This window comes from Prionailurus bengalensis, chromosome A1 (genome assembly GCF_016509475.1).
Source record: "Prionailurus bengalensis isolate Pbe53 chromosome A1, Fcat_Pben_1.1_paternal_pri, whole genome shotgun sequence".
Taxonomy (NCBI): Eukaryota; Metazoa; Chordata; class Mammalia; order Carnivora; family Felidae; genus Prionailurus; species Prionailurus bengalensis.
The window spans coordinates 21,403,418-21,411,475 of NC_057343.1; positions in this window are offsets into that span (position 1 = coordinate 21,403,418).

An 8,058-nucleotide genomic window follows, 5' to 3' on the forward strand; every position below is an offset into this window, starting at 1 on the left:
AACTGGACTCCAAATCGAGGTTTCTGGTGCGGGTTCCAGTGGAGTATGCAAGGTTGGGCTTTCGATGGCTCCAGGGACTACCCGGGCTGGTAACGTTTTAGGCACTTTAGTTTCAACCTAGCCGTAGCAAAGTATCATTTGTGTATGAGGAGATTTAAAAAAAAAAAAAAAAAAAGGAGGGTGCGCAATAAAGACAACTAATTCTTTCAAAGCCGTGCATGTACTTTTTATTTCAGTGGGGTGGAGAAAAGACCAACTTCATAATTACAGACGCCCAGGAAAGCAAGATAACCTGATGGAACCTCTGTTTCACAACAATGTTACAAGGGGAAAAACTTGCAAGAAAGTGAGAACAGTGGCCAGGTATAAAGCCAAAGGGCGAGCATGGTAAAAGGAGGCATTTTTATCAGTCTGGTGCTTCAGAAACAGCTTCTGCTGAATATTTTTGTAAAGAGATAGATGGTTCTTTACAAAAGGGTAGCTTAAGTGTCCATAAGCCTAAGGATCTATTTCACCTGTAGTTCTCTTCTCATCATTGTGTAAAGAAATTTGGGTGGAGTGGGCCGTCTTCTTACACTTAGAACTTTCTGGTATCTGCTGTTAGGGGAAAGAGGCAAGGAATAAAACGAACAATGCTAGTCTGGGATTGACCGCTGCCTGTTACAGCAAAACATTAGCAGGAAACCAAGACTGCCTTACTGAGGCTCGCCTAAGCGAACTAACTTTTGGATCTTTTAAAATTACAGCTGTTTCAAAGTCACGTTGGTGAGCTGCATAAGCAGCAATGCGGGATCTAAACAACGCAAACAAGTACACAATTCCAAGTCTCTCTACCTAAAGAGTCAAAGAGCGCGATGCGAAACCGCCTCTGAACAGCTCGAGATGGAAGAGCTGTGGTCTGCACCGTGCATGAGGTGCCAGTGAGAGAAAGCACAGACCCCCGGCTACTCGCACAGAAAACTACGTTTCCACATTCGACTCACTTAAGATGAAATGATTTTTTAACACTTGCCAAAACTCACAGATACCGCTACGACAAATGTACCATTAAATAGAATAAAATTAGCTGTTTATTAGGGTGAGGTGGTGATTTTCCGGTGTTTGGCTACGTACTTGTACTGGAGTGAAAGAGCGAGCCTCTAGGAGGCCAATTCTCCAGGGTTGGTTCACTGCGGGGGTGGGGGTGGGGGAGCCGAGGGCGCAATCTGGGACCGGCAGCCATCCCTGAGGCATGGTTGTGGAGGGTTACCTTCACCTCGTGTAGATACTCTCAAGCCTTCCCTTAACTGAGAAAGTCTGCGGCCGGTAAGGCCGCCCACAAGGGCCGTGCCTCGTCCAAATCTGCGCAGGCCGCCTTTGTCCCCGCGGTGACTACCGCGAGGGAGGAGGGCGGGAGCAGAGGATGTCACCGGAGTTTCCTGAAATCTTTATACCACGTAGAACTTTGGTTTTTCGGGGAGTCTGGGTGCTTATCTAACCTGAGCGGAGCAACAATTCCGTGGGCCTCTGCGGCCTCTGTGCGCACTCGCTAGCCCGGGCCTCGCCCCGGGATCCGCCTCCAGGGGCCAACGTTCGCCTCCGCGCCACACTTCTTTGCCTCTGCGTCCCCTCCGCACAGACCTAATCAGTCTCGAATTTCAACTCCCGACCCAGGCCAAACTTTCCTTCTGGACTGGCATTCGCTTCTCCCAGGGGGGAGGAGAAACGCTGGGGCTCTTGGCAGCCCCCGGACGCTCTCCGGGGACCACCCTCCAACCCAATTTCAGCGCACCGCCGGTGCCCACCCTTGCCTCCCCACCCCAAAACTTGACCTCCCACAGCCGCGCTCAGGGAAGTCCTGGGAAGCCGCTGCAACTGATGCACCCGGGTGCTTTCGTTTTACTTTCGCTCCCTCCCCTCCGCAGCTGAAAAGACTGCGGAAGAACAAAGTGGGGGTGAAAGGCACGTGTCCCGGCAAAGTGGCGGGGACACCGCGGTTTGGCCCGAAACGGGAAGGGGGAAGGAAGGCTAAGGCCTGGACAGCCCTGTCATTTGCAGGGGCGGGAAGGACCAGGAGGCCCTGGCTTGTTTTCTTTATGCAAAGAAACGTGGTTTATAAGAATGGGTGCAACAAAATTGGCGTAGAAACGAATTCGCTTTCTTAGGCAGGCTGCGTCTTTCAAATACAGAAGACAAGGCAGGGTAGAAAGGCGGGAAGAGAGGCGGCCTTTCACTAACTTGAAGGAGAGCCGAGGCACGAAAGCCAGAAGATTAAGAGCGAGTTCCCCCACCAGACTCTAAGCCCTGTCAGGAGTCAGGGGACCAACGCGTCGTCCAATTTGCTGCGAGTCCGCTTAGCTCCGCGCTTTGCAAACCCAGCAACCACTGCACAGGTTTGCGTTACTTCTCGCCTCTTTATGGCGAGCGAAGCACATGTTGCTAAATTGATGAATTCATGGCCTAAGTTCGCCTCCTTAAAACAAACAAACAAACAAACAAACAAACAAGGCCTAAACCTGGAAAGTTTTCTCAAATAGGGGCAAACTTACTGCTGTCAGTGTGGCCCCTGCGAAAGCGCTCCTGGTTGGACAAGCCCCTTGCGGGGCCAGGAAGCGCGGCTCGCGGGCGCTGGCCGGTACAGAGGTCCCGCCCCCACTCCCCCAGACTGCTCTCGAGGCTGAATGCACGAGTACAGTCTCTCCAAACTTCGTAGAAAACAACATAACCCTTCCAGGCTGTTTACCACACTGTCCAGCTGCCCGGAAAGGTCCAACGCATTTCCTGCACTCGTCCCAGCTCAGCCTGGGCTTTTCTCCATCCGTGATATGATAGGCTAAAATATTTTACTCCGACTCAGGCAAGTTAAACTGTGATCTAAATAAGTTAGTTAGGGAAAAGACCATAAATTTAGAAGGCAAATTACACTCAAACTAGCTATTTGCACTTGGTATTGTTATAAGGCCTTTCTCTCGTATTTACCTCCCTCCTTGTTTACATCGAGCTCAGAAACAGGCTTCAGGCCAGCAGGGAGCTCAGTTTCATTTCGGGGGTATGGCGGGGCCTATCATCTCATCAGGTTTTGAAGGAAAGTTCTAATGTTTTTGTCACAGATCTAACTTACAGTAACTCCTCAAAAGCCATAGTCCCCCCCACTGCGGCTTAGGTCTGCAAACTCCTCGGTCCCCAGTAGTCCCGGGAGCTGTAAGTGAACTCGCGCAACGCCTCGTTGCACCTGCGGAGTAGGGAAAGCTTCTCCGCGCGTCTTGAAACGGCCACACCGCGCTTCCCGCGCTCCGCGGGCCAGCCTGGGAGCTGCTGGGAGCCACCTCCGCAAGCCTCAGTCCCCCGCCGTCATCCAATCGTGCGGGGCCAGGAGGCATCCCAATGCCTGGGGAAGCCACCGCGCGAGGGACAAGTCAGGCTCCTGGCCCCGAGGCGAGGCCCGAACGCGCGCACACTTCGCGGCCAGGGCGGTGGCGCTCCCGAAGCGGAGGGGTGGGGGAGGTGGAGGGCGGAAGCGCCGAACGTTTGTGAGCACACCCTCGACCCGCGGACCAGGGGTCTCCACCGGGTGGCTAAGATGTGGGTGCCCACGCTGTGCGCGACGCTCGGGCTACAGCCGGAACCCACGAGCTGGGCGCACAGCTGAGCGAGGCGGCCGCAGCCGCCACGGAGCCTGGCGGGCGGCGCGGAGCCCCGGGGAGCTGGTTTTCCCGAGCGGGCACGTGACGGGGTTGGCAGCGCGCTGGCCCGGGCTAGGAGGAGGGGGAAGCGGCAAGCAGGAGGCCGGGGGCGGGCGGGCGGCTGGCTCGCTGTGTACTTAGGTCGTGTGCTGGGGCTTTTCTCTCCCAGGAGCCGGCGGAGGGAGGGGGAGGGGCCACCGCTCCGCCTTCTCCTTTTCGCAATGTTGACGCAATCTATAAATAGTGGAACAAAAGGACCAACTTCCTCGGAGCTTTGCTGAAACTGCACAAAAAATCGAGCTGGGGGGTTCCCTGGTCCCTGGCGACGGGGCGGGGAGCGCCGCGCCAGGGGAGGGGGCGGGCGCGGTAGCGCGGGCCCCGCCGAGGGGGGAACACCTGGCTGAGGCACGGCTGCCGCCGCACCGCTCCGCGCGAACCCAGGGCTCCGGTCCCCGCGCGGGCTCGAGAGTTCGCCCCGACCGGGGGTCTTCCTCCTCCGCCGTTGACAGGTCAGTTCGTACCGCCCCTTTCTACACTGGTTTCTTTCCCTCCCCCAAGCCTCTACTTTTAGAAGGGAATTGAGGGGAAAAATAGAACGAGGCGAAGCAGTGACAGCCACCAAATCTGCAACCCCAGCACTCCACGGCGGGGTGACCGAGGGGTCTCTAGGAAGCGGTCAGCGCCTGGCCCCTCGTCCTACGGCCGCTGCCCGCGCCGCGGCCAGAGACGAAGCCAGGCAGGACTAGCGTGCGCCGCCCAGGCGGCAAGGAGAGCGGAGGCGGGAGCGTTGCGGAGGCGCTGGGCGCCGGCCGCCCGGCGCGGGTCGAAGGCGGGCTCCCGGCTGCCGCTCCCGTTCGGGGACCGACCCCCGGCGGAGAGGTGCCAGGGCCAGGAGGCCGCTGAGCGCGCCTCGCCCCCTCCGAGCTCGGACCTGGCGTCTCCGCCTTGTCCTGCGGCTGCTGTGGGAGGGCTGAGCAGAGGAGAGCTGTTGCCACACGCCGCCGCTCACCCTGGCTCCGATGCCCACGCACCCAGCGCGCCAGGAACTGGGGGGCAAGGTGGGGTCAGGGGGCACGCTCTCCTTCCGAGGAGCCCAGGACCTGTGCGCGAGCGCCCGCCGCGCCGCCGTGGCGGTTACTCTGGGCGCGGGGGAGGGGGCGGAGCTGGCGCTGTTGACAGCAGTGCTGGAGCTGGGAGGGTGAAAGTTGGGGAGAAGGGGCGGGGGAGAGGTGGGAGTCGGAGCTGGGGGAGGGAAGCGCGCGCGGGATTCGGCGGGGAGGGGGGGGCTGCACCACGTGACGGGCAGACGCCCCCGCTACAGGCTAACTGTAGGGGTGACGTCACCATCCTCTGACTGCAGGGGGTGGCACTTCCGCTCCCTCCCCCATCTCTTTTTCTCCAGCCCCCAGTAACTGCGGCTGTAGCCATTTCGAAGCGTGGGAGGGGGCGGAGGGTGGACAGGGGTTTTCCTCACTGCCCTAGCGCGTCGCTGCTTCCCCAGCAATCCAAAGACCCGGGCCTGGGACCAGAGCGGGAGTCGTGGCCACCCCCTCCCGACACGTCCCATTGTGTGAGCGGGTGGCGCTGGGCGGAGGCTGGTGCCGGCCCCCCGCGGCTCCTAGCTCCGGAGGGGGCGGGGCGGCCCCGGAGCAGTCAAGGCCAAGTCCCTCTGCGTCCCAAGAGCGCCGTCCTAGTGCGCGCGAGGTCCAACATTCGACTCTCTGTTGGGAATTTGGCGGTCTTGCCCGCGTTCACGGGGCGCCTGGTGGCTGTGGACCCATTCAAGGCGCGGGCCTAAAGTCCTGCGGGTGTGTGGTGGGAGTCAGTTACCACTCCGGGGGGCTATGATTCCTGCAGTCGTTATAAGCTATTTGGGGAAACTCGGGGTTTTGGTGACTCAGCGCGGTAAGCGCTATTTATAAGTTGATGCCTTACTAGCCTGGGCAGTACACTTCACTCAGATCAGTCGGCCTGAGAAGGGCAAAGAGCTATGTTAAGCGACAACAATTTAAAAGAACTTTTTTTTTTTTTTTAAAGAGAAAAGGCTAGAGCTTGTGCTATAAGGCACAGCAGGTCTCACTCGTGTACTAGTCAGACCCAAGTTTTATTTTAAAAAGTTGGAACATACTCCAGAGTAGATGGAGAATTTTAGGGACACATTGTGATGGTAGACTGTTCTGGTGTTGGGTGAACCAGAAGCAATAATTCAGATATATGACCCAGCAGTCCTCCTAGCAAGTTATAGAATATCAGAACTGCATTGTTAAAGGATTTATTAAATAAGTAACACCATGAGGTGTGTAGGTATAAAATAAAGGAAAACTGGATGATGTTGAAAATTCCTGTACAATATATTGGAACAGGAAAGTGTGTGTGGTCTTTATCACCAAAACTGCTGGCAAATATAAATTACATATTTGCCACCCAATTTCTTCCTCCCCAGAAAGTACTATAAAAACGTATATTACAGCCTGGCATTCTTCTACAGTGTATAAGTGCTGCAGAAACAATTATCAGTCATTGCTTGTTTTACAGGCTTTATAGGTTTTATTTTTTTTTCTCCCTCTCCCCTCACCAACCCCACCCCCCCCAACTCCCACCACCATCTTTCCGGTTTGGAAATCCAGGGGGTAAATGCTAAAAAAGAGCAATTGCTAGGCTGGCTTCAGGGAGCCAACAGTTGACTCCCAGCTGGGCTAGCCCTCCCTGCACAGTTTTCTGTAGGTAGTGTGACCTGAGATGTTTCTCAAAAGAAAGAAGGTGGTTTCATGGATGGCAAAAGTTAGGCCAGCTACGAAAGGAAAGGGCTTCCCAAGGTGAGCAAGTAAAGCAGCATGCACAAAGGCCTGGAACTACAGAGGGAGAAGCATGGGACAAGAGGGGAGGGAAGACGGGCATGAGAAAGGAAGCTGAACGAAGACCAGGAGTTTAGACTTTAGCCTGAGACCTTCAAGTTTTTAACCTTTTTGCAGACACATATCCTTTTGAGAACCTATGGAAAGGAATATGGCCTCTCTCCATAAAAACGTACCTATAGACCTATACTACAATTTTGTATACATTGTCAAGGGGTTTGTGAGTAAAGGACTATTGGGCCTCAAGATTAATACCTATAGGAAAGGGAGAACAAAGATAGGATATTTTAATGGAAGTGCGTGGTCAGGTGTGAAAAGATTACGTTGGTTGGGGTGCTGGAACTTGAAGATGGAATGTAAAGCAGCCTGTGATGGAAGTAAGAATGGATTGGGACCACTGCTGTGTACCTAATGACAGTGGGGCTAGAGAGAAGAGGGATTCGAGAAAAGTAATGAATTGGTGGAATGGAAAACTGGTTGTGTGGGGCAAAGACAGGGGATCCCCAGGTTTCTGCTCTAATGTGTAGACTAGGAGGAGGAGTGGACCTCAGGTTCAGGAGCAGAAACCCTGTTTTGTCCGTGTAGAATTGCAGCTATCAGGGAACTATCCCATCAGGGTTAGCAGTAAAGTCTGGCTCTCTAGAGTCATTAAAATGTAGGTGGTAACTAAAGTTATGGGCATGTGTAAGACAGACCAGAAAGTGTGTCAAGTGAGAAGAGGTCTGAAAAGAGAACCCTAGGGAGTGTCCACATTTAGAAGGAGAGGAGCCTGAGGAACCTTTCAAGGACAGTGATGAGTGACTAAAGACAGAGTGGTGTCCTTAGTGTATCACTTTGGTCAGTAAATCCTACTTCCTTGATAAGGAATGCAAATATGTTGTAGGTTTGGTCCCTTCATAAGATTGAAGTGTCTGTGTAGTCATTTAGTGGGGAAAAAAAAATCACCTTTAAAAGATTTGAATTCAGAAGAGAGATGAGGGCAAGAAATGATTAAATCTTGCTTTCCCCTCCTTTTTGAAACTAGGTATACTTAGGGGAGAAGAAAAGGAGAAATAGACTCAAGCTTTCTCTTTTTCCTGCTCAGACACTAAGCCTTCAAGGAAGAGTTTAGATAGATAGACCAGGTCCCCATTATCGTGTTTTTTGTTCCTAATGGCACTTCAAAACTATACTTAATTGCCAACAATTAGTACTAGGAGGTGCTAAGATTTTCAATCTAAGGAAATGAGGAAAAGTGGAGGGGGGGGGGAGGACATTTTCTTTTGCTTCCTCCATTTCCTTCATACTTGTTACAGCTAACCTGAGCTAGAGCTAGTCCCTAGAAACAGGGATTCAAATGCTTAACAAACCACCCCAAAACTTAGTGGTTTAAAACAGCATTCTCATGAACATGTGATCTGGGTAGTGCTCTGCAGGGATAGATTGTTTCTAATGCACCTGGCCTCATCTTGAGCATTCTCATGAACATGTGATCTGGGTAGTGCTCTGCAGGGATAGATTGTTTCTAATGCACCTGGCCTCATCTTGAGCAGCTCATAGGC